General features: G+C 35.3%; 2 long non-coding RNA genes across 2 annotated transcripts; one reads left to right on the top strand and one right to left on the bottom strand.

Moving 5' to 3' along the window:
• Window positions 1-18,467: 18,467 nt before the first annotated feature.
• On the top strand, window positions 18,468-20,485 carry LOC116403391. Its single transcript, XR_004216170.1, has 2 exons — window positions 18,468-19,353; window positions 20,236-20,485. It is a non-coding gene; the product is annotated as an uncharacterized LOC116403391 (long non-coding RNA).
• A 2,997-nt stretch (window positions 20,486-23,482) lies between these two features.
• LOC116403393 lies at window positions 23,483-24,668 on the bottom strand. Its single transcript, XR_004216172.1, has 3 exons — window positions 24,579-24,668; window positions 24,372-24,417; window positions 23,483-23,605 (listed from the first exon to the last, which is right to left on the bottom strand). It is a non-coding gene; the product is annotated as an uncharacterized LOC116403393 (long non-coding RNA).
• Window positions 24,669-26,028: the final 1,360 nt, after the last annotated feature.

Below are 26,028 nucleotides of genomic sequence, written 5' to 3'. Positions count from 1 at the left end.
GGAAACTTCACTTTTGGCCTAACCAAAACCAAACCACCTACTCTTAGCGTTCTAGACATAGCACCAAGTTTGATGAGGGCTTTGAAAAGAGGAGGAATCCTCCCCGTTCCACACTAGGGGAAAACGAAGCTTGTTGTCACTCCGAAGGGAGGAGTCTGTTAGGATACTAACACTGATTTAGACCGAAAATACTGTAAAAATGGCTTAAACAGAGGTGGTACCCTGGTTTACTTTATTTATATATAGCCAAATGCTTACAACGTCACAAGATGAAAAGAAACAACAAGGAAAATCAAGAAAAGAACATACCGACCTCCTTGATTTAAGAGACCCTTGCGGCTGCTGCAACCCTACCTTTTAAAAGATAAAATATACCTAGCTACTCCATACCTAATAATCCTATTTATAGGCTCACATATTTCTCAGCCCAGTGGGCCCTACCCAGCACGATCTTCCTTCCAATCATTCCTCCATAATATTGTCCTGTGCAGTTACCTTTCTACCCTTCCTCCTATAGGTATGGATAATTAGGGGTCTTACACAGTCAAACTTAGCATTGAGTTTGATGAGGGCTTTGAAAAGAGGAGGAATCCTCCCCGTTCCATAGTAGGGGGGAAAACGAGGTTTGTTGTCACTCTGAAGGGAGAAGTCAAACTTAGAAACTAAGTCTAGAACAATAGATAGGTTACCCGACCGGATCTAGGAAGACCTAGTTACCACATTGTACGTACCAAAGAAAGAAAAGAGAGACTTGCAAATGTAAAATGTAAAACAGTGAGACAATTAGGAACTAAAAAAAAAAAAAACATATGCAATATACATCAGAAAAAATGCATAAAAAATGAGTAGAAACCTCACTTTTGGATAGCTATGTTGTTCCGGTTTCATCATTCGCATATTTGTTGAAAAACTTCCAGTTTGGTTCTTTTACAAGAACATCTATTGAATCAATTAACCATTCTAATGGGGTCTTGGATAAATTGAGGATTAAGTTTACAAGAACATCTTGTATATGTATTTCTTTAGTGAATGCAATAAGTTATTTTTACGTATCTAAATCATATCCCCCCTCCCTAGATTTTTGTGTAATTTGTGTTACATATTGAGGACCCAATTTAGTTTATTAGACAAGCTTGATGCTTCATTTATTTCCTGGATTGATGGTTAATGAAAAACTTCTGGTACTCTTCTTCAATCCTCTTTAAGTTGTTTAAGAGACGTTAGCTTCACACAATTTGTACATTGAGATGATGATCTATTAATTTGTGAATTATATACATAGCATAACAAATATTATTTCTTTCAACAATGGGATAATTGTTATGCTTTATAGATATATATATATATATATTTTTTTTTTTTTTTTGAAGTTCATTGTATTTTCTTCTTCCAACTACAGGTTGACATGATTGTCTTGATAGATGGAAGTCGTATTCTTGGCCTCGGTGGCCTTGGAGTTTAGGGGATAGGAATACCTACAGGAAAGCTGGATATGTATGTTGCTGTTGTTGGCATAAACCCTCTAAGAGTATGTTTTTCTTAGACAAGCTCAACGCCCTTCCTTCATTCAATGGTTGTTTATCCAACTTGATTTCAATCAGTTGTGGCTATTGTTTTAATTGTTTATAGGATCGCCTGCATTCAGATTGTTTTATCTTCTCATGTTGGGCTACTTCCAAGAAATTTTTTAAGCGAAGGGTGGATAATAGCTCGCTTGTTTAGTCTAAACTTGGGGGATTTCAAATTTTGCTCAAATTTCAAAAATTTTCAAAAGTTTTTCATTACAATAACGAGCATTATCGCTTCTTAGATCTTGCATAAAACGCATGACTGTCAACCCTTGAGCACTAAGATTGTGGGGGTAACTCTCAAGTCTGCAGTCTTTTCTTCATGAAATTTGTAGATTATCTAAGAATACTAATATCATTTAATGGTGACATGAAATTTGTAGATTATCTAAGAAAGACTGAAAAGAATTAGAACTTAATACCTATACCAACAATGTGCACCTTTCTTTTCAGTGACTCGATCATAGGAACTTCAGAGTTAAGCATGCTTAGCTTGAAGAAATTCTATGTTGGGTGACCTCTTGGAAATTTTCCTAGGATGCATGTGAGTGAGGTAAAAGCATGCAAAAGATTTCGTGTTGGTTTCAAAACCTTTTGGAATTTTGGTTACATTTCGGTTTCAAGCATTCTTGGCTAGTGCATTTCTTGTGTCACAATCGCGAGCTTTCAAACACGAGAGGAGCGATTATGTTGCACTTGTTTTACGTAGACAACAAGTCAGCTGATCAAAATCCAAAACCACGGACAAACACGTGATACGATGTAGCCTCTCTTCACGTTCTTAAGAAAATGTTTTATAAAACGTAAGGAGAAAGAAATTCAATGAAAACATCGTTAAAGCAAGCATTGAAGACTGTCAATTGCAAATAAAAACTTTGATTGCGAAGAGTGCAACAAGGCTTGGGTAGGGATTCAACTACTATGTCCCATCTATAGTACATTTTAGACTTTTTTAGTTGTGGTAGGCTTGCATAAGAAAAAGCCAAGTCACTCCCAAGGTTTATGACATAAAAAGGAAAGCAAAAAGTAAAACTAAATACAAAACATAAAAACAATGTAAAGTGGGGGTGTTTAGGCATGCAACCATAAGCAAACAGCGCCCTGGACAAGCATGCTTGTTACATTCTCCCCCACTTAAACAATTGACGTCCCTGTCGACTAGCGAAGCTAGAATTCCTCGATCTTCTTTTTTCACGCTCCAAGGTCTTCAGCACATTTCTAACGTGTTTCTTCCACATGGAGTTTCTTTCACTTCAGTAGGAATTCATGTATCCTCTTCATGGGTATACCCTTCCTCACTCTCTTAGGAAGGATTTCTTCCGTTTCTTTATCATCTTTCTGCTTTAGGTCACTAGATGACCATACACCATTGTTGCACTACTAGTCATCTAGAGCTTGATGGTAAGGTTTCAAGTTGCTCACATGAGCTACTAGATGATTTTTTATCCATGAAGGCAACGATACCCTATAGGATGCATTTCCAATTTTCTTCAGAACTTCAACAGGCCCTTCGTATTTTCTGGTGAGATGCTGATGTTGATGTCCTCTAAATCAAATTTGCTTTGCTTTAAACTCTATGAAGAGTTGGTCTTCCGCTCAAAACTTGAGAGGATGATGCTTCTTATCATACGCTTCGAGACTTTCTCTTAGTATGCTCGAGCATGTTCGTAGTCTTCTCCCACTTTTTCGTAAAGTTATGAGCTTGAGGATTTTTTCCTGCATAAGGATGATCAACAATATGAGGCAATATAGGTTGTCTTCCACTCAAGATTTCGAAAGGACTCGTTCTTGTGGATATACTAGTTTGTGCATTAAAACAAAATTGAGCCACATCCATCAACTAGACCCAATTCTTTTGTCCTGCATCAACAAAATGTCGTAGATATTCCTTAAGTATACAATTGAATCCTTCAGTTTGGCCATCCGTCTGAGGATGGCAGCTTAAGGATATATTTAGGCGTGTCCCCAAGAAGGCGAATAGTTCGGTCTAGAGAGTACCAATGAACCTACCATCCCTGTCACTCACAATGCTTGATGGAACTCCCCATAACTTCACGACGTTCTTAAAGAACAAGTGTGCTATCAGCTCGACATAACATAGTTTTGTAGTGGGGATGACGGTGGTGTACTTCGAGAACCAATTGATTATAACCAAGATGCCTCAAAGTCGTTCACCTTTGGGATGTGTAATAAAATCCATAGATTTCGCACATTCAAGGAATTTCAATGTGTTCGGCTGACTTTCCAAAGTTACTTTCTCTACTAAAGCCTGAAGCCTCATATGCTGCAAGAATCAGTGTTGCCAATCGAGGTTTCAATGTTTCAAATGCAACTGATCAGCATACCATTCAAAATTTGAATTTTCAACCAGACGAGTTTGTAACTTTAGTGCCCCTTGGAGAAGAAAATGAAATTCAGGGTATGTGTAATTCAGGTTTTGTTCCACAAGATAGTACAATTTAAATTATTCTCCATATGTTGCTTAATTACATCATAACGGTTTAATTAAACCATTCTGTTCATGAATGAACCATAACATGAAATAGTAAGTAATAATAGGTGTCAAGATCCTAGAGTATCACTATCGATTGAAATAGTGGCTCATAAAAACCACTCTAAGTAGATAAAGGGTTTAGAGGGAATAAGCTCAAGTCATGTGGTCACCTTGATATCTACATCTAAAAGTGACTAGGCGATATGATACAAAGTAGTTTGGGCTGAATCTATCTCAATCATTTAAGATTGATCTGATTTTTTGTCCACTACCTGATTGTCTCATTCGATGTAAAGTTTGCTTTGTTTTGTTTGTTTTGTTTTTCTTAATTTTTTTTCTAACGTTAATCACATTATTTAGAACCTGGGTTGTTGCTAACAGATCCTCAGAACCAGGATGCAGTGCATGACAGCAACGGTTTGGTTTCTTTTGCAGAAATAGAGAACAACACGACAACTAGTATTATAGAATTATCCAATACTCTTGGTAATTTGGATGAGACACATTGTTCTTGCTCTAAACATAGCGCAAAGAGAGTTTGGAAAGCATCACTTTCTTCGCTAAAGTCAAAGAAAGTAAAAGGAGTCAATCTGGACCATTTCCATTCCCACTCTAACAAAAATCTTGATCCTAAAAGTGATGTATACGATACCTGCTCTCAAGGATGCTCTTTAGCCAATTCAAAGCATGAGATTTTATCAAGTATTTATCCTAAAAATCCAACCAATCAGTGTACACAAAATTTCTGTCAAGAATTTGGAAGTGTAAATGTGGCATCAGAGGACCTCAATTCTGAAGAGAACACATTAGGAAAATCATTTAAAATTATGCTGATGAACATTGCGGACAAAACTAAGAAAACTCAGCTCATGAAGGTACGGTACAAATTTATAGTCATCTAAAATATTCATCATTCATGTTTCTTTTATGAGATTTTCTATTGATGGTATTAAAGTTTTATATCCTTGGCTTAGTATTCTTTAAAGGGGTGTTTGGCACAAGGAGTGGTTCAAGAAGTTGTAAAATCTAGACAGTTTTGAACTCTTAGGGCCTAGGACATACGAAGTCAATAAGGCATAAAATTGAAATTTTCTTGTCGGGAGTCCACAAACACTTTTGGCCAAACAAAGAGCGGAAAACTCCACACTTCCCTAATCCTACTCTTCCAGCTCCTTGGCTCATACAACCCCAACGATCTCTAAATACTAATAGGCCCATGGTAGTGAAGGTGTACACCCGTAGGCACAAGAAAGGATTCAGGAGAGGAAGGGGGCCATGAGTCTTTTATGGTTTCATATAAATGTTGTTATGATTGTTTGGGGAGGGTATGTTTTGGCATAGCTTGTATCAGGTTTCTTAGAATAATTGGGAGAGTTAGAGAAGCTTCTGATTCCTTCCCTCCATTATTGATAAATAAAATTGAGGCTAAGGTTTATCATATACATACCCAGTCATTGAACTTCTCCATATTCCTTAAGAGGCATATCTTGCTTTGGCTTATTTGGCTGGCTCTACTCATGTAGGATTTCGAAAGGCGAATCTGACATCCTGCCAAAAATGATTAATCAGTTTCTTTAATTGTTTAACTTTTAGGTTGTATACTAGCAAGCACATGAAGTTTAGGGATTCAATCTTTATATTATTTTTAAGAGTTATTCAATATTCCTACCTAGAATAGACAAATGAAGCTTGAAACTACCCATAATATTAATGTTGTTGTTTAATTATGACATTTTGTTATCGGTCTTTCTAACTTACGAATATCCATCTTCTGATATGTGTTCACATGCATATTTTATGGATGTAGATTTTATAGTATTTCTGTATTTATTTTATATGGCATTAGCTTGTACATTTTTTATTATAAAATATTAATATTAATATTAAACCACCGATTCACCAAAAAGTTTAAGCTGGTGGTTGAAAGAAAATTCAATTATAGCCTTAAGCTTAAGCTACTTTGGTGGACTAGAAAGTATAATCTTAGAAACACTCAATTTGATCAAGTGCTCTGAAGCAAGAATTAAAGTTCGGAAAAATCTTTGCGGATTCTTACCAGCAACTATAGAATTAAAGAGTGAGAACTGATGAAATTTTTTCCTTAATTTTGGGGATTTTGAACCCTTAGAAGCTCCTGTAATAATCCAATCTGATCTATTTCAAAGTGATTTTTCCAATCCTATTGATTTATGTAGAATAAATTCAGTGATTTTAGATGAAGAGGCTCCAAAGTGATGGTCTCTCAGATACCTGAATTTTCTCAAACAGAATGCCCCATCCATCTCAAGAAATCCTTTCGAAGCACTTAGGAAGTTGGGTGATGAAGAAGAAAACCTTGTCCGGCCGGAAAGAGTTTCAGCCCTTGAATCCTCGCCGAAAAAAATAATTTTCAGAAGGCAAAATTCAAATTTGGGTATAGCTGGCATCTCCACGTACTTAGAAGGGGAAAAGACTTCAACAGAAAAGAGAGAAAAACAGACCTCGAAAGAAGAAAAGGCAGCCAGCCGACATTTTATTATCTCAAAAAACAGCTCACCTAGCCCTCCCCAACCAGATTTTTTTCAAACTTAATGTATCTGCAGACATTTTAAAAATCTGACACACAGATGGTAGGCCCCAAGAATTTTATTAATCAGAATTCCAATGGCTTTTGGTATTCTGACGAATTAGAGTCCTCTCCTCCATCAAGGAACTTCACTTCAGGCCATCCCCTGTTTTCAGTTCTCAACAAAAATTACTAGCCTCTCACAAGACTAAAATATCCTCAGCAAAGAATGTTATTCCATTTCATGCCAAATATTTTTCTAAGCACCTCAAAACCTATACTAAAGGGAGAACTTCTTTTCGCAACATTTGGACGAGCTTAGCTAATTCTGATTTATTAGAGGAAAGTTGTGTGAATATACAAATTCCAAATTCAGTTGGCAAAAGGTCAGTACTGCCTTCCTCCTTAAGTAATAAATTTTCTCAATCCTCCTCCAAACTTTCTGGTTCATTCTTTAATTTTGTGCAAGATACTTCTTGTCTCAAAAAAGTTGAGAGCCTAGAAGATGAATTCATGGAAGTTGAATCAGTCACCAGTGTAAGTAGTGCAGAATTTGAACCAGTTGAGGAAGAAATAATTCAATCAGAGACAGATAAACAAGAGGACAGTGACTCTCTCGGTGCAGATTTTATTAAATTGTTTTCCTCCCCAAGAAAAAGAAATTTTGTGCAGGTCGCAAGCATCCTTCCCCCTCAAGAGTTGGTTCCTTTCTTGGCAGCATGTGAAATTGAATTGATATAAGGCAGAGGTAGCAAAGATGGAGACTATATCATGGAACACTCGAGGATTCATGGGCCATTCAAAACAATTGGCTATTAAAAATCTTTTGAAGAAAGCTAATCCAGATAGAGCATTGATTTCGGAGACCAAAAGAGAAGAGATTGCCAGTTGTATTATAAAGGCACTATGGAGTTCAAAAGGAATTGGCTTGGTCTTTGTTTGAAGCTAGTGGCACATTAGGAGTTTTTTTTATTATGTGGATAAATATAAGTTGTTGATTATTGAAGTTCGGTCAAGAGAAGGAAGGTTATTACAGTGTGGCTTATAAGTTGTTTCAACATTAATTTATAAGTTTTTTGGAAAGGTTCTCGCAGAAAGATTAAAGAAAGTCAGGCCAAGTATTACTTTGTAAGACCTCCTATTATCTATACCTATAAAAGGAAGGGTAGAAAGGGAAATTCCTTAGCAACCAATGGTGAGAGTATAATGGGAGAGGATCGTTCATGTGGGGCCCGCCAGGAGGGATGAGAGAGAGAGGTATAAATATGTAATGTTGGGGTAGGGGAGGCTAGGTCTTTTTTTGGTTATTTCAAGGAGAGTAAAGGTTGCTATAGCCTGAGGGTATCCAACCCTTTATAAAGGAGCTGGGTAAGTTTTCTATGTTGTTCTTCTTCTTTATTTTTCATATCTACTACTGTTGAATGTATTTTGGCTTTTACATAAATAAAGAATTACAGAGTGCTGCCTCTGTTTAGCCATTTGGTTAGGCTATTTTGTGTTTTATTGTTAGAATCCTAACAGATTGGTATAGGGAATTTATTAGAAATGGTCACTTGAAGAGTTATTGGATGAATTGAATGGGGCAACAATTTTCTCGAAGTTGGATATGAAATCAGGGTACCATCAGATCAGAATGAGGGGGGAAGATATTGAGAAGATTGCATTTCGTACCCACGAGGGACATTACGAATTCTTGGTAATGCCTTTTGGCCTCACTAATGCACCTGCCACCTTCCAATCTTTAATGAAGCAGATATTTAAACCCTTCCTAAGACGATGAGTGTTAGTTTTCTTTGATGATATACTCGTCTATTGTACCGACATTGTAGAGCATGAAAAAACATTTGGGAATGGTCTTTGCGGTTCTGAGAGACAACCAACTCTTTGCCAACAAAAAGAAATGTGTCATAGCACATTCTCAAATTCAATACCTGGGTCATCAAATATCTAAGAAAGGAGTGGAGGCAGATAGTGATAAAATTCAAAGTATGGTAAATTTGCCTCAACCGAAAGGGGTAACTGAATTAAGAGGATTCCTAGGCCTAACTGGGTATTATCAGACATTTGTAAAAGGATATGGAGAGATTGCAGCAGCCCTAACCAGGCTGTTACAGAATAACGCATTTAAATGGGATGAAGAAGCTTCGGTAGCCTTCGAGAGGTTGAAGAGAGCAATGACTACTAGTTATTGGCTCTACCAGATTGGTCTCTTCCTTTCACCATCGAAACTGACGCATCTGGAGTTGGTTTAGGAGCCGTGATCTCCCAAAATGGACATCCGATTGCTTTCTTTAGCCAGAAACTATCCCCAAGGGCTCAATTGAAATCTACTTATGAAAGGGAGCTTATGGTTGTGGTGCTATCAGTACAAAAATGGAGACACTATCTTTTAGGGAGAAAATTCACCATTATTTCAGACTAGAAGGCCTTGAAATTTTTGTTGGAACAGAAGGAAGTGCAGCCACAGTTTCAGAAATGGCTAACAAAATTGTTAGGGTATGATTTTGAAATTCTCTACCAACCGAGACTTCAAAATAAGGTTGTCGATGCCCTTTCGAAGGATGGAACCACTTGTGGAACTGAACACGATAACGACCACTGGAATTGTTGATATGGAAGTTGTCATTAAAGAGGTAGAAAAGGATGATGAACTTCAGAAGATCATAACAGAATCGAAGAGAGATACCGGGAAACACGCGAAGTACCAATGGAGTGGGGGGAGATTGTTTTACAAAGGAAGAGTAGTTCTATCGAAGACTTCCTCTCTGATTCCCACCTTGTTACACACTTTCCATGATTCCATCTTGGGCAGTCATTTCGAATTTTTAAGGACTTATAAGAGAATGAGTGAGGAATTGTACTGGCACAAAATGAAGGAAGAGGTGAAAAAATATGTAGAAACATGTGACACATACCAAAGGAATAAATTTGAGGCCACCAAACCTGCAGGCGTGTTACAGCCTATTCCAATTCCTGATCTAATTTTGGAAGATTGGTCTATGGACTTTATAGAAGGGTTACCTTTGGCCGGAGGAGTTAATGTTATAATGGTGGTAGTAGACCGGTTGAGTAAATACTCCTACTTTGTAACCTTGAAACACCCTTTTTTTGCAAAGCAAGTGGCTGGCGTATTCATTGACAGGGTTGTCAGAAAACATGGAATTCCTAAATCCATCATCTCGGATCGTGACAAGGTTTTCCTTAGTAACTTTTGAAGGGAATTATTCAGAACCATGGGTACAAACCTCAAGAGGAGCACAGCCTTCCATCCCCAAGCAGATGGGCAAGCTGAAAGAGTGAATAGATATTTGGAAACTTATCTGAGATGTTTTTGTAATGAACAACCTCACAAATGGGACAAGTTCATTCCTTGGGCAGAATTATGGTATAACACAACGTTCCACGCCTCCACCAAAACAACTACATTCCAAGCAGTATATGGCAGACCTCCTCCTCCTCTGTTATCCTACGGACATAAGAAGACCCCTAACAACGAAGTCGAAACTCTATTACAGGAGAGAGACTTGGCACTTAGTGCCTTGAAAGAACACTTGTATACAGTTCAGAATATAATGAAAAAAAATGGCTGATCTGAAAAGAAGAGAATTGAAGTTTAAGGTGGGAGATAAGGTTTACTTGAACTTAAGACCCTACAAGCAACGATCTTCGCCCGGAAGAAATGTGAGAAGTTGGCGCCCAAATATTATGGACCGTATACCACAATAAAAGGGATTGAGAGAAGTAGCATACCGACTTCAGTTACCACCAGAAGCTCATATCCATAATGTCTTCCACATCTCCTAACTAAAATTGAAACTTGACAAGCGGCAAGAGGTACAACTTCAACATTCCAGCCTAACTGAAGACTTCGAATTGCAATTGTATCCAGAGACAGTGCTGGGCATACGCTGGAATACAGATCTGGGAGCTAATGAATGACTCGTGAAATGGAAGGGATTAGCAGATAGTGAAGCCACTTGGGAGTCGGTTTATCAAATGAATTAGCAATTTCCCACGTTTCACCTTGAGGACAAGGTGGACTTAGAACCGAGGGGTATTGTAAGACCTCCTATTATCTATACCTATAAAAGGAAGGGTAGAAAGGGAAATTCCTTAGCAACCAATGGTGAGAGAATAATGGGAGAGGATCGTGCAGGTGGGGCCCGTCAGGAGGGATGAGAGAGAGAGGTATAAATATGTAATGTTGGGTAGGGGAGGCTAGGTCTCTTTTGGTTATTTCAAGGAGAGTAAAGGCTGCTGTAGCCTGAGGGTATCCAGCCCCGTATAAAGGAGCTGGGTAAGTTTTCTATGTTGTTCTTCCTTTATTTTTCATATCTACTACTGTTGAATGTGTTTTGGCTTATACATAAATAAAGAATTACAGAGTGCTGCCTCTGTTTAGCCATTTGGTTAGGATATTTTGTGTTTATTGTTAGAATCCTAACATACTTCTCCATTACAATGTGGCTTTCTGGAAGAGTGCCAAATCTTGGATCCTATTTTAATAGCAAAAGAAACTGTGGAGGTCTATAGTATCCGAAAAAAGAAAAGATGGATCATTAAATTAGACCTTGAAAAGGCCTTTAACAGAGTGGATTGGAAATTTTAGAAAATGTAATGCAAAAGAAGATCTTCGACGTAGGATATTGTGTTATATTGGCCAGCCTTTACAGCATCCCCACTTTGAAGTCTTTGATGATCAGGACTATCGGATCAGCCCTCTGCTTCAAACAGTTTTTGCTCAATCAATCAAGGCTTATTCTTCTTTGTTCTCAGCATGCTGCCTTTGATTATGATTTTGCTTTGGAAAGATTCGTTTTATCATTTTGTTTGTCTTTGTTTTTGTGGCTTTTTGTTATGATCTTGTGTTGTCGCTTTTTGGATGTTTTGGGGGCACTAAGGGGGTGTCAACCTAGTTTGAGATGCCCGGATGCGCTTGTTGATCTTCCCTCTCCCCTTTTTCTCTTTGTATAATCCTCATGTACATTGAGCTTTGTCTCTTTCTTTATATTAATAATAGTGAGACTCGTATCCTTTTTTAAAAAAAGAAAGAAATTCAATTATATATCACCAACACTCTCCTCACTTGTGGGCTTGAAATATTTGAAAGGCCCAACAACTGGAAATGGATTTTAATTGGGGAGGAAACGACAATGCGAGGCTTGAACACAAGACCTTCTTGGACCACCTGCTCGGATACCATATTGAAAGGGAGACAAACAAACACACAACTTTACGTGGAAACCTGTGTACCAGGAGAAAAACCACTATATTTTTCTTCTTATTATTTTCTGATGAAAAATACAATAGGTACAAGGGAGAATAAATAGAATATACAGAGGAATAAAAAAGGAAAATATTTAGGAATTAAGAAAAATATTCCCATAAACTTTTCATAAATATTCTAAGATTCTAACAATAAAAAGTTCTATTTATTCCAAATTGTGACTGCTCTAATGTGCAGTTGTTTTCTGATTCAGATGATTGAGGAGCTTGGTGGTTCTCTCACTGCTGATGGGAGTACAAGCACTCAAGTCATCACAGAAAAAGTGCGAAAAACTCTAAATTTTTGTATTGCTCTTTTTTCAGGGTTAGTCTTGCAACCTTAGACGAACACTCTTCTATGTGTCCTTTTGGCCTTCGAATACCGATAATCATCTCATTTGCACCAAAGTTAGCGATTCCATGCACACAAGGCCTTTGCCGTTATTCTTCCATTGCCTCGTAGTTGTGCTTAGGCTGGAAATTGTTGTGAACCTTCTAGATCTAAAAGGGCATAGTTTCTTATTCTATTGCCTGCTTACTTTTAGTTAAACATCAAAATCAATTCTTATGTTTGAGTTGGATTGTATCATGCTCTTCCTTTTCAGTTGTTTCTATCGTGATGGTGGGTAGTGGTTGTTAAGACAACCATTAGGCTAATTTGGGTTTCAGGCTTACTTTTCCCATTTTACGTGTAAAATGGCTCAAGCTCACTAATGAAAGATATTTGTTGGCTAGCTAGTGTTTTTATCCTCGATTTCCTTCTTCCCCTAATACATTATGTTATGGAATTTGTTAGATACCTAGATTAGTATAGGGTTGGGGTATAAGGGTAATTAGATATTTAGGAAGTTACTAGTAGTTATTGTGTAAGTGTGGTTACTAGTAGTTATTATGTAAATGTGGTAACTAGGGTGGTTACATGTTATTATAAATGGAGGGAGGGTAAGTGGGGAGAATTCTGGGGAGTGATATAAGGCTTGGGTGAGAGTACTCAAGAGGGAGGGTTCCAAGTGCTTTATACTTGGTTTTATCTTGTATTTTCTTATAGTTACATTATAATAAATTCAGATCTTGTTCTTGTTAGGAAGTATATGTCTCCAATATTATTTAAATACAGTAGAAGAATTAAAAAGGGTAATATTGACCCACACGAGAATATAGGAGAGATTATAGGAGGAGAGAATATTGGAGGAGATCTTTCCCATTAGTTTGTTAGTAAAGCGAAATAAAAGGAAGGAAAGAGGAGGGAGAAAGGGGAGAAAATATTCCAAAGAAGTAGAGGCTGCCGTCTTTCGTGCTCAGGAGAACTAGAGGGTCCAAGTCAAGTTCTTTTTATTGTTTGTTTTGGTCATTTTCATGGTTGCGGTTTGTTCTTAGTTTTTCTTGTTCTTTGTTGTGATCCTCACTAGAGTGTGCCTTTAGGAAGTAGATGTGAGTGATTTTCTATTCTCTATATGGTAATTCATTGAGGTAATTCAATAAAGTAAAATACACTTGCCGTATATTTACAGTATCTTAACAAATTGGTATCAGAGCGTTTTTACTTGGGAGAACGTATAGAGCAGCACAAAAACGGATCGAGGAGAAGTTGGAGACCTCTGATAAGGAAATCTCGGGGATACAAGTGGAGTTACACAAGTTGCTGGCAATTGAAGAAAACTTGTTATCCTTGCCAAAAAGCATCGAAAGACTGGTCATCTAGTTGGAAAAACAAGAACGGTTGCTAAATGCATCGAAGGAATAGCAGAAGGATAATTCGACAATCTCCGAAAGAATGGAAGGATCGTCGAGCAAAGGACCAACGATTGAGAGTATCATCGAAGGTGATGGTAAGACATTGAAGGAAATCAAGGTAGAAGGTAAAACAAACAAGTTTGAAAGGGATGAAAACTCGAACGATCATAGCAAATTCAAGAAGGTTGAAATGCCTGTGTTCAGTGGCACTGATCTGGATTGTGTTTATTTAGATCATACATGTTGATTCCAAGGTTCTTTGATAAATTGGTTGAATCTATCTCAGGTATAATGAGTTTCATATATCGAATTTACATTCATTTGAAGATAGATGGGGATAAACAAATGTTACAATCTATCTAGATAGACAAATATCACAGTCTATCTAGATAGACAAATGTTAGCATTTATCACAGTCTATCTGTTTTTTTTTTTTTTTTTTGTTGGTGTTGGATACATCCACTGCTTTAGAGATGGATGATAACAGTCACTTCAAGTTTTACTTTATGACTTTTGGTGCATCAATTGAAGGGTGAAAATATTGTAGACCTATCATTTTTATTGATGGCACATTTTTGAAGTGTAAGTTTGGTGGCATCCTATTAACAACCCCATCATAAGATGATAACAATCAAATCTTCCCTCTTGCTTTTGCTATTGTAGGTTTTGAAAATGATGTATCATGAACATGGTTTTTGAGAAGATATGAGGTAGTTTTTCAGAGCAAGCTAATTTGGTCATTGTTTCTGATAGGCATCTTAGGATCCCTAAAGGAGTTTTAAGAGTGTTTCTTGATGTTGAATATTGTGTGTGCACAAAAACATCTATTAAATAACTTGAAACTCCATTTTAAGGATCCACTACTTGATAAATATTTCTTTAGTTGTGCTTATGCTTACACTGTTGATGAATTTGAGTACCACATGAAATGATGGAGTTAGTTTGTCCAAATATTAGAGATTATCTTAGCAGTGTTGGTTATGAAAGAAGTAAAGCTACTTTTACAATGAAGAGTTGTTTAAATTCTTGGGCTGAGAACGTGTTGCATTTAGAATAACATGAAAAGTCAAGAATTTTATTGGTAAGGTTTTTTTTTTTTTAATGTTTGTATCTTAGGTAGATATAAATAGACTGGTATTTTTGTCTATCCGATAGAGAAATATAACAATTTATGTGTGCTTGTTTCAGATAAATAGAGATAGATAGCTATCAATGTCTATTTGTCTCTATTTGTGCATGTTTTTTTTTTTAAATTTTTCTATATTTGTTTTATGTATTAGGTTGATCCAATTAGTATGACTGAATACAAAGTAATGGATGATACAAAATGATAATGTGATTTATTTATATTGGTTCTAATTTGAAATATTCAATTTTACTTTGGGAATTAGTATAATTAGTATAATGTATAGTGATACATTATAATATAAAGTTTATATGTTAATGAAACTTTATTATATAAATTTAATTTTGGATAAAGTTCAAAATTAATTTATGAGAGATAAAATATTTGAATGAGTTCAAATATTAATTTAATGTGGATTTGTTTCATATTAAAATTATTATTATGAGATAAAGTTATATTTAATTTAACTTAAGTTAAATATAAAATATTTAATTTTGTTATTAATTAATTGAAGAATTAATTAATAGTTTAGTTTAATATTATTTAATCAAATTAATATAAAACTATAAGATATGGGAGAGATATTCATTTAATAAGATTTAAATGAAATATTAATTCAATATGATTTAATTAATTATTAACTAATTGATTAATGGTTAATTAGTTAGTTGATTTGAAACTTCTATTAATTTAATATTTTTTAAGTTAATAGAATCCTATGATTCTCTCCTACCCCGTCTCCTACTCAATGAAAGAAAGAGAGTTATAAATATGTACAAGAAAAACAGCTTTTCTTAACCAAAATAAAATGAATGATTTTCTTTTCTGCAAAATAGATTGTAACGACCTAATTTTTCGAATTAAGCTGAAGTTATTACTTCAAGACTAGATTCGTCATTTAACCATAAGACTTTATAATTTTAAAAATATATTTTTTAACAACATTAAAGAGTTTTTATTTTGGTTCTATTTCAAATAAAATTTTGAAAGTTTAAAAGAAAGTTCAAGAACATAAAAGTCGCTCAATCATGAAACCCAAAACATTCTCAATTACTAAAGAAAACCAAAATAAAAAAAATATAAAGCAGAGGCAATTTGAAGGACATTTATCACAAAATCAGTTGATACTGTAACAACACACCAGACAGTCAAGATATATATATATACATAACACCTTTCTCAGTTTACAAATACATTATCCATCGTATCTACTTCTATATGTGTATATATATATACTAGTCTGACATAATATACATTTGTCATCATATCTACTTCTACATATATTGGTAAACCATACTAAGTCCAGAGATCCAAACAGTCAACACATTTCAAAACTTTCAAAGAGTCCAGTAATAGAAACCCCTTACTTTAATGTTACTCAAATTTCTTGAACGAAGGAAACCTAATAATAAGAATATGGAACTCAATTACTTTCACAATACTTTCTTTCATTTAATTTCCTCAATGTAAATTCTAGCTTACCAAAGTATTGGCGAATCGAACTCCAACAAATCTACAATTTAGTTGTGAATCCAAAGAACTCAAACGCTACCTTCAAGAATCAATTAACAATTTAACTAATTATCCAAAACTACAACCCAAGGAAAATTACAATGTAAAACCACCACACTCACCAATACAACTTACCACAAAAATCCCAAAAATTATAGTAAAATGGGGGCAACAACTTCGAATAACTGGAATCGACGCGTGTAATAGATCAGATCTAATCAACAAATGAAAAACAAACTTCAGCTTACAACCCATGGCTGGAAGGTGAAGAGCCGCGTGACGTCACTTCGACAGACGCGACGAGCTCAGGTCTGGTCGACGGCTGCTTCAACTAAGTAACAACGTCAGTGAGATGATAGGTCAATCGGTGACATGCCTCGTCACCTGGAGCAGAATGTGGCGACGTGAACGTCGAAGGAGCTACGCGCGAATGAATCACAGCTTGGCTGGAAAACAGAGGTGAGACGCGATGCCGAGAGTTCGAACTCACGACGAACGGTGCTTCGACTTCAACGGAGACGAAGCGATCGGTGACGGCGTGGCCGGCTGACGTCCAAGAGTAATATAAAATGGCTAAGGGAGGCAAGTGGTGGTGGGCACGGGGAAGAGGAAGAGTGAAGGAGAAAGAGATGGGGTTGCACGTGAATCAATAAAGAATTGATATTTTAAATTAATAATAACATTAATTCTATTATTATTATTTAACCTTTAGTATTAGTATATTTTTTCATAAAAGCCCCCTTCACTTCCTGCTAAATCCACACCACAACCAAATTCCTTAAAATCTTAATAAAATTTTGAAAATTTAGCTTGAGAGAAATACCTTGATATTAGGGGTGTTACATAGTTTCTCTCTAAATTTTTTTTTTCATTCCAATTGTTTTCCACAAACCAATCTCATCTTCGAAGATAGGAAGGTCTCCAACGGGTGGTGTCCCCAATTCGGTGGATTATAGATTCAGATACGTCAACAAGAGTAAGTTCTATGTATCTTTTAATTTAAAAGCATATTTAGTTCTTTATTTAGAACTTTGATTCTAAATATTGTCAATGTACTGGTATTTTGGAATTTTCAAATTAAAATTGATGAATGGTTCTGTAAAGTCTTTCACTGCCAAGAGCTTTTATCCCTTTAGGGCACACATACCAATTAAACTAATGCAAGACCTTTGACAGTAGTTAATGGTAGCATCTCACAAAGTGGAAGTGGTTGGCTTACCAACGGAAGATTTTCAATCATTTCTAGCAGTCCCTTTTCTGTTTGAGTATGACCTTCCATATTTTCTGCTATATTACTTATAGTTAATATCAAATGTGCATCTTTGCCATCTATGCTAATATCACTGCCTGACTGCTCTTGATGTTGAGGCGTTGTTCATTTTTGTTCCCTACACAGAAAAGAAAAAAAATTATTGTTGTTTATTTATAATCTAAGCAATTTTAAACAATATAAAGCAGTAACTAATGAATTAAACACTAACTGTTGAGTTTCTACAGTAGATTCTTGAGGATGTGACTCTTGAACAGATGGATTCTCATGGATGATCACATGTTTGTTGTTTTGATGGTCATCATTCTTGTCCAGATTGTGATGATTAGAATCATCACGAAGATCATCATACATGTTGTTAATATCATCAAACAATTAATTTTTACTTGAAATAGATACATCAACTCATATCATAACTTTTCTCTTAAAATCTCGGGACTCAACTAATTGATTCAACATTTTAATAACATTATTTAATCTTACTAATTTCAAAATAACCTAATTGAATTTGAATTTCAAAATAACCAAATTGAATTTCAAAATTACAAAATTATTATTTTTTAGAATTTGAGAATCTCAACCATAGATTTTATATTAAAATAACATTATCTCAAAATAATTTTAATGACTTGAATATCAAGATAATTAAATTATTATTTTAAAATTGGAAGAAACGCACAAAAAGCGCACACACCCACTCATGTACACACGCACGCGTGCGTATACGCACACTGTAACGCCCCAAACTCGAAGGTGTTTTATTTTAAGAGAATTATTCCGATTTGTTCAAGATTTATTTTTTAAAAATATGTTGAAGGGTAGAAAGAAGATTTGAAAATGTATTAATATAATTATAAATATATATATATATATATATATATATATATATATATATATATATATATATATATATATATATATATATATATATTTATTTTATATTTTTATTAAACAAAAGTAAAGAAAAAGAAAATTCTCTTCCTTCTTCATCCCGTGCGTCCTCCATCTTTTCCTTCTTCTCCGTTCACCCTAGCAGCCGCACGCTCCAGCAACCGCCCAATTCTTCTTCTCTTTTCTTCCTCTTTCGTTCGACGTCGACGGTCAGACCAAGCCGAAAACGAAAACCCAGTCGCCGTCCCTCTTTTCTTTTCGTTTTCTACCGCCGGCAACCCCAAAATTTCTCTTCTTTCGTTTCTCTTTCTTTTCTACCATACCCAGCCACCGCTGCAACCGTCGGCCGCCATCTCTGTTCGCGAAGCAAGCCGTACGCGTCACCTTGCAGTTGTCGTCCAGATCTGCGTCGCCGTGCCCCGTCCTAATCGCCTTTGTCTCCGTCGAAGCCAAGCCCAGCCGCCGCCCATTCCTTTCCTCTCCGTTCGTGAAGCCCGGTCACCGCGTCAGATCGTCGATCGATTTTGAGGCAGCGCGCACGTCTCCTTCCAGCCGCGCGTTTCCTCTTCTTCCAGCAGCGTGTTTTTCTTCTAACCGCGATTCACAAACCGGCGTACACTCTAATCTGTCTGCACGATGATTTTTGTTTAGAATCGATTGCCGCTACCCCTATTTTTACTGAGATCCGTCGAAGTTTTGTTGGTAAGATTGAAGTTATGAAATTGTAGTCGTTTCCAAAACAATTTAAGTATGGGTTGTGATGTTTTCAAGGTGTTCAAACGTTACGGATGGGTTAATTGACTAATTTGATCAATTATTCTTGAAGGTGTGAAAGGTAACTTTGGATCACTTAAATTCACAACCAATTTGTGAATTTTGATTTTGGGTTGCCCTTATTTGGATTGTTTCGTGGACGATAGTTGGTTAACGAGCTTCCCTAACTTTGACGTAAGGGATTTTCTACTGGACTCAATAACAAAATTAAGATACATTGACTAATTAAGATGTATTGACTGTATGGATCGAAATATTATATGTGAACTGAGTAGGGACGACAGTTATGATGTATGTTTGGATATTGACTTAAAGTTTAATGTTTGCTATGTTTGCTCTGTTTGACTGGGAGAAATTAATATATATATGTGCATGGGTTGATGTGGACTGTGGTTGAGTATATGTTGTGACTGTCTGGTTATGTATATGTACAAAGATAATGATGTGGAAACGACTGAATCTCGTAGATGTTGCTTATATAAAGTGTGGATTTGATTAGTAGATTGATTGTTGTCTAGACTGAATGTATAATCTACTGTTATGTTGTGTGCTTGTGAACGGAAGAAACGTCATGGTTGTGCCCTTGGTGACTGAGGAGGAGGTTATGATTGTTTAGCTTGTTAACTGATGTAATGAAATGTTTTTTACTGACCTTGGGCTAAATTAGAGTAAGACGACTGTTTGAGGTTAAATAAGGAGTTTACGTGATGAGAATGTTTAACTGATCTGTGAATGACTGTTAAGATGTTTAGAATGAACTGAGGGGAAAAATTGTTAGCTTTTATTGGGATGTGTGCCTTGTAGGTGTCCCACGGGATCACCAATTATTCTGCACCTTCGGGAGCATTAGACTGATATGTGTCTCTGCAGAACACTAGACTGAAATGTACGTCCCTCGGGGCGTTAGACTGAAATGTGCATCCTACAGGATCACAAGACTGCGACTGTACAGGGTGTCCCAATAGAATGTTAACAATTTATTTTTCCCCTGACGGGACCAGTAGAGGGTCTCTTCTGGGTATTTTTATACTCACCCTCCTTATGTTTAATTTTCAGGCAAAGGTAATAAAGACGACAAACCAGCGAGGAGCAGGAAGGAAGCGTGATTGCCATAGGGGTTATTTTAAATTTGCTTCTGCTTAATGTTTTGTTTCACGTGTTTTGTTTTAGTACTTGAGATTGTTTAGAAAATTTTGTAGTTGAACTGTATTCACGAATTAGTAAACTTTTCTTGAAAGTGTTGGCTATTTTAAACAGGGCCCATATATAAATTTTTTGTTTTCTTTGAGACTTTGAAATTATTTGAGATTGAGATTTTGTGTAAACTCAGGTCTTTATTTGAAATTAATGACTTCGACTTACCTAGAAAAGTTGGGTCGTAGGAAATTCAATAAAATAATTAAGAAAACTTGCAATATGTGAGAGATATACGAACTTCAAACAAATTTTACAAGTTTCAGCAAAAAATTTCAAACAAGTTTTAAAGTTTAAGCAAAAAGTAATCATAGGTAGGAAGGGGAGCAAAAGTGGGGTCTTGAATTAATTCTGCAAAATTAGTAGGCTTTCAAAATTTAGGTTCTAGAAGTAGAATTATTGCAGAAAAATAAATAATTGCATCATTCAAATTGAATCAAACATATCATGATGTTATATTCTCCATAACGTATAATGGAGTATAAACATAAAGTTTCTATATACAAAGCTATGTATCTCTACCCTTGACTTCTCTTTCTCTCTTTCTACCTTTTTTATCCTTTCTTTCTCCCATTCACTCAATACACTTGCAAGAACCTTCTTTTTCTTTTTTTGTATTTAAATGTTCTTGGCACCATCCTTTTTTTAATTATCAAGGCTTTGTTATTGTGTACCAGTATTGTGTCGTGCCTCCTTCACTTCTCATCATCATTTTCATCTCACATCTCTACCTTGTCAATTTTCGTTTTTCACTCAGCTTTCTTTCTTCTTTTGTCTTCACTACTTTCTTTGCTCCTTCTTCTCAAGCTCTAACTTTTGCTATTATCAACCAGTCTCAAATGACCATTGGAAAACCTATAGCCCACTGAGAGGCAGCCAATATTGTAATGCCTCTAATGATAAACTCCAATGAAACCAAAAGTTCTTCTTTAAGATTTGAAAAATATATTAGATAAAGCATAATTAGTTGAAAAAGAACCTCAAAATTTTGTGTTAAACGACTACAATTTCATCGTATAATATGCCATAAACATATTAACTAAAATAAGCTCATAAACACAAAAATGCACTAAGTGTTGGTTAACATACACTACCTTGAAATATGACAAAGACTTTATTTCTCCCAACCAGACAGCATAATTAGGAGGTAGCTTGGGAGCAAACGGAATTGACTTAATTTCCACTAGCAATATCCTATAAAAATTTCAAATTCTTGAAATATGGAAACCAGTGAATGGAAGTTTTAGGGGAATGAAGTATAACCTCTAAATACAGAAGGACGACATAAAGGGGAATGAAGACTCGAAAGAAGGACGACGTTTTCCGAGAGAAGGACGACAATTTTGAGGGACAACGAATGACGATTTCAGAGTATTAGGGATGGCGGAAGTCTTAGGGATCTCGTACTCAGTCGATGGTGAACGACTGAAAGCGAAGGATCTAGTACGCATTTTCAGAGACGACATAGTGAACGCGGACAGACAGAAGTGAGAGATCCTCAGAGAGAACTTGGCATTTTCGAATGCGGCAGAGACAAGTCTAGGGCTTCGAAGGATTCAACCCAATATTTTCTTATATATATATAAATATATATTTAATAATACTTGACGTTTTTAAAATGTCAAGAAAAATGATCTTACTTGACGTCTAAAAAACATCAAGAAATTTAAAAAATAACTCTTCTCCGGCTTTTTATAAAAATTCTTGACGTTTTAAAACATCAATAATTTTTAAGATATTTCTTGACGTTTTTAAAATGTCAAGTAAAAGTACATATTACTTGACGTTTGAAAAATGTCAAGAATGTTGAATATATACATTCTTGACGTTTTAAAAACGTCAAAATTTTTATAGATATTTCTTGACATTTTTAAAACGTCAAGAAAAAATACATATTAGTTGATGTTTAATAAACGTCAAGAAATCTGAAAATTGACCTACCCCGCCTTTTCATAAAAATTCTTGACGTTTTATCTTTGGAACTACCCCTTTCTTGACGTTTTTTTTCAAAAAACGTCAAGAAAGAAAAACAACAAACGTCAAGAAAGGCCTTTTTTGTAGTAGTGACATACATAAATATATATATACATACATAAATATATATATACATACATAAATATATATATACATACATAAATAAATAAATAAATAAATATATATATATATATATAATGAATTAAAATGGTTTTGTTGCTTTACAGTTTTACTCTATAAACGAAGAGCATTATAAATATATTATTGAGGAAACATCTTTCGAAATGACTGGTTTTGGAAGTGTCATTAGATTTTTGGTTAGTTAAGCACATTTTCCTCCCAAATAGTAGTCGAAATACAACTTTTTTTTTTAAGAAGAAGAAACCGAATCCTTCAAACTAGGATAAACCTAGGATAAGAGTCATTATCTATTAACATAGAGTTAAAGTTACAAGGTTGAAGGCTAGAGGGAAGCCCAGAACAACCTAATCTAACAAACCTTAAAGTTAAGAGTTGGTAGTAGCATCATATTAGTTACAAGATGAATGACGCCTAGACCAAACTCCGATCAAGTTACATATGTCTTCCCACAAGTTAACAATAAACCTTGATTTATCCTTAAAAATTCTATTGTTTCTTTCTATCCAAACAATCAAAAGTAAGCCAGTTATGGAGGGAGGAATACACATTAGAGAGATCAGTTATGGATGGAGGAATACACAACTCTTTCTTAAATTTGTAGAATGAGAAAAGACCTTAGATCTAAAAAAGTTATTTATTTATTATTGGAGTGAATTGTCTAATTAATGTAGTTAATGGATGGTTTTGTAACCATAAAGTAAATAATGAAAATAATTTTCTAAAAGAATGAATGAAAATTTGGAAAGTTAAAAGGTTTTAGGAATTAAAAATAAGGGTGTAACATTATAAAAGACTACCAAATATACTATAAGAGACATGCATTAAAGGAGCTGAGGCATGCATACTACCAAATATACTATAAATAAACCAGAATTCTTTTTTAAGAAATTACACAACCAAAGTATAAAGAAGAAAGATTAGAAAATGAATGATCAAACAAAGTATGACTCATTTATTTTTGACAGGTTCGGCCAGTATCACCTGACAATTCATTTTCACCAAGAGAATAAACATGAGTAGCCTTGGAATCAAGTTCCTCCGATAAAAGCCACGGAGTTGATGGGTTAGAGACAGAACCAGAATTTGAGTTCAACGATGTGGATGGAAAATTCTGAAACTAGCAGCAACAGGAAGTTAAGACAACGAATTATTTTCAATATAGAAAGGCTAATTGTAAGAAGTTGTTAATGAAGTGTCCAAATGCATTATGGTAATATTGGGTGCAGAATGTTTGGAAGTTTTATCCGTGTGCTGTGAAGCACCACAAAGTTGAAGCATATGAAACCAATGTTTATCTGACAAAAAATAGTGTCATGATCATTGCCTTTCCATTCCATAAATTTATGGATAGCAGAAGAAAGAGAACTCTCAACACTTGAATCACCATATAGCACTCTACATCCAGGTGGTGCCTTGATTTTTGAAGATTTAGTTAAAAGCAGTGATAAAATTGGTACAAAAATTACAGTGCATTTCTCGATATGCAACAACATTAAGAGCAACTTAAAGACAACAATCATCAAGAAATCTAGTATTTAAAATGTACAAAAAGCAGTAGTAAACATATGTATTTTATGGCTGACTTTATCCATAAATAAATGTTGGATTAAATCATCAAAATAAAACACAAACATGTAATTATCCAGTTTTTCAATGGAGGATAGAGAGGAAGACATGCATACACAACTGCTAGATCTATATGGTGCCAGACTGCCAGAAAAATTTAAAGACACACATGACAACATTATTTTGGATGAAGTTTTAATATTGCAACCATGGAGGAAAAATCAACAGATCTTAAATATATGTAGTAGTCCAAATGATAAAAGTTTGTCTCAAGATAATATTTCAGTAACTGGCAGATGCATTGTGCTGAACCTAACCTCTTGTGTTTCACGGTAATGAACAAGGACAATGTGTTCAAGGGTCCTGAACAAAAAGTAGAAGCAAGTCATAAATTATATAAGTAGAACACGATATACTGCCACTGTCTAATTTCATTTTTCTTTGCTTGTGGCATGATGGGGATAGACCCCACTGAAACAACTGGTAGAAAGCAATTTAACAATTTTCTTTCAACCATAACATACTTATCTAGGAGCCAATAACACCGGCGAACAAAGGTTGGGCTATCTAGTCCATGGGCATAGTATACATGTATCCTTTTTACATTACCAACCTGCCGAAGAGAAAGAAAAGATTATCAAAGCATACCTTTTCTTGGTTATTAAGGCTGTAAAAGAATGAAAATTACCATAAATCTAAACATAGTTAATATTAGATCATTGAACAACCAATAGATTCAAAAGGAAAGACTCAAACCACCAATAGACTGGTTAATCATTTAAAATGATCTCCAACAACTTGCTCCACATGTGGACTCATATGGTAATTTCATTGATGATATGCAGCTAGTAGGCAAGATTATGAAATGAAGACGGTATGTGAGAAGATTGAAAAGATCAACATGATAAAATTATAGGGATTTGAATTTATATCTTAAGAACACCAGAGTCAAATGCTTAAGTTGATTAACTGTGTTAAATTTAACTCTATAATATATTTTAAATCTGAACAGTCATTAAACAACTACATTTTGAATAAGCTTCAGAGAATATTAGCAGAAACAGTAGAAATTACTTCAAATTTGTAGAGAGAACATATAAATTATATTCTAGAGAAAGAGCATTTGAATTATATTCTACAGAAACACGAGCCCATAGCATGTCTATTGAGTAGCAATGATAGTGAAAAAGGGAATAGTAAGTAACCAATCTCATAAACCTCTTTCTCACATCTAACCAAGTTCTTTAACAACATGCAAAAGCATCAAAATATTTAAGAAAACTTCCAATATTGCATTTGGAACTCATTGATTGACTTCAACGTTTAAGAGCCATAAAAGACACAACTTACTTTCTCACATGTCACCACTAAGCCTACGGCAACATCTTTTATAAGATATTCAGCTAATCTTTAGATTGTTTACCGAATAATCGTCTATTGTTTTGTAATTGATCCCACCAAGCACTTGCGCCACCTTGAAGTTTGAGAGCAACTAATCGAACCTTCTTGTGTTCGGGTGTATTGGCATAGTCGAAAAAAATTTCTACGTTCTTGATCCAATCAAGAAACTTCCACATCCATTCGACCATTGAAGGTAGGGAGATCCACTTTCATACGTATTTCTTAATCTTCTTGAAAGTATGGTCAAAGTCCAAGCCTTTGTTGAGATTCTTGATGAATGTTCAGCCAGTTGTCTTCATCGGAAGAGTTAGAATCGTTTAAGAAATGTCCAGGTACGTTGTTTCCATACAATCGATTATTGTGGATGTGAATAGGTTGATTTCTTAGTAGTTCTTGGTTTACATCAGGGTTTCTTGGTCTTTCTTGTCTTTCTTGGTTTGCTGCAATTGGGTTTCTTGGTCTTTCTTGTCTTATTTGGTTTGCTGCAATTGGGTTTCTTGGTCTTTCTTGTCTTTCGTGGTTTGCTGCAATTGGGTTTCTTGGGGGCTAAATTGCTTCTTCTAAAGGTTGGAC

This window comes from Cucumis sativus, chromosome 4 (genome assembly GCF_000004075.3).
Source record: "Cucumis sativus cultivar 9930 chromosome 4, Cucumber_9930_V3, whole genome shotgun sequence".
Classification (NCBI taxonomy): domain Eukaryota; kingdom Viridiplantae; phylum Streptophyta; class Magnoliopsida; order Cucurbitales; family Cucurbitaceae; genus Cucumis; species Cucumis sativus.
Note: the sequence above shows the minus strand (reverse complement) of the source record. Positions and strands in the feature narration are given on the sequence as shown.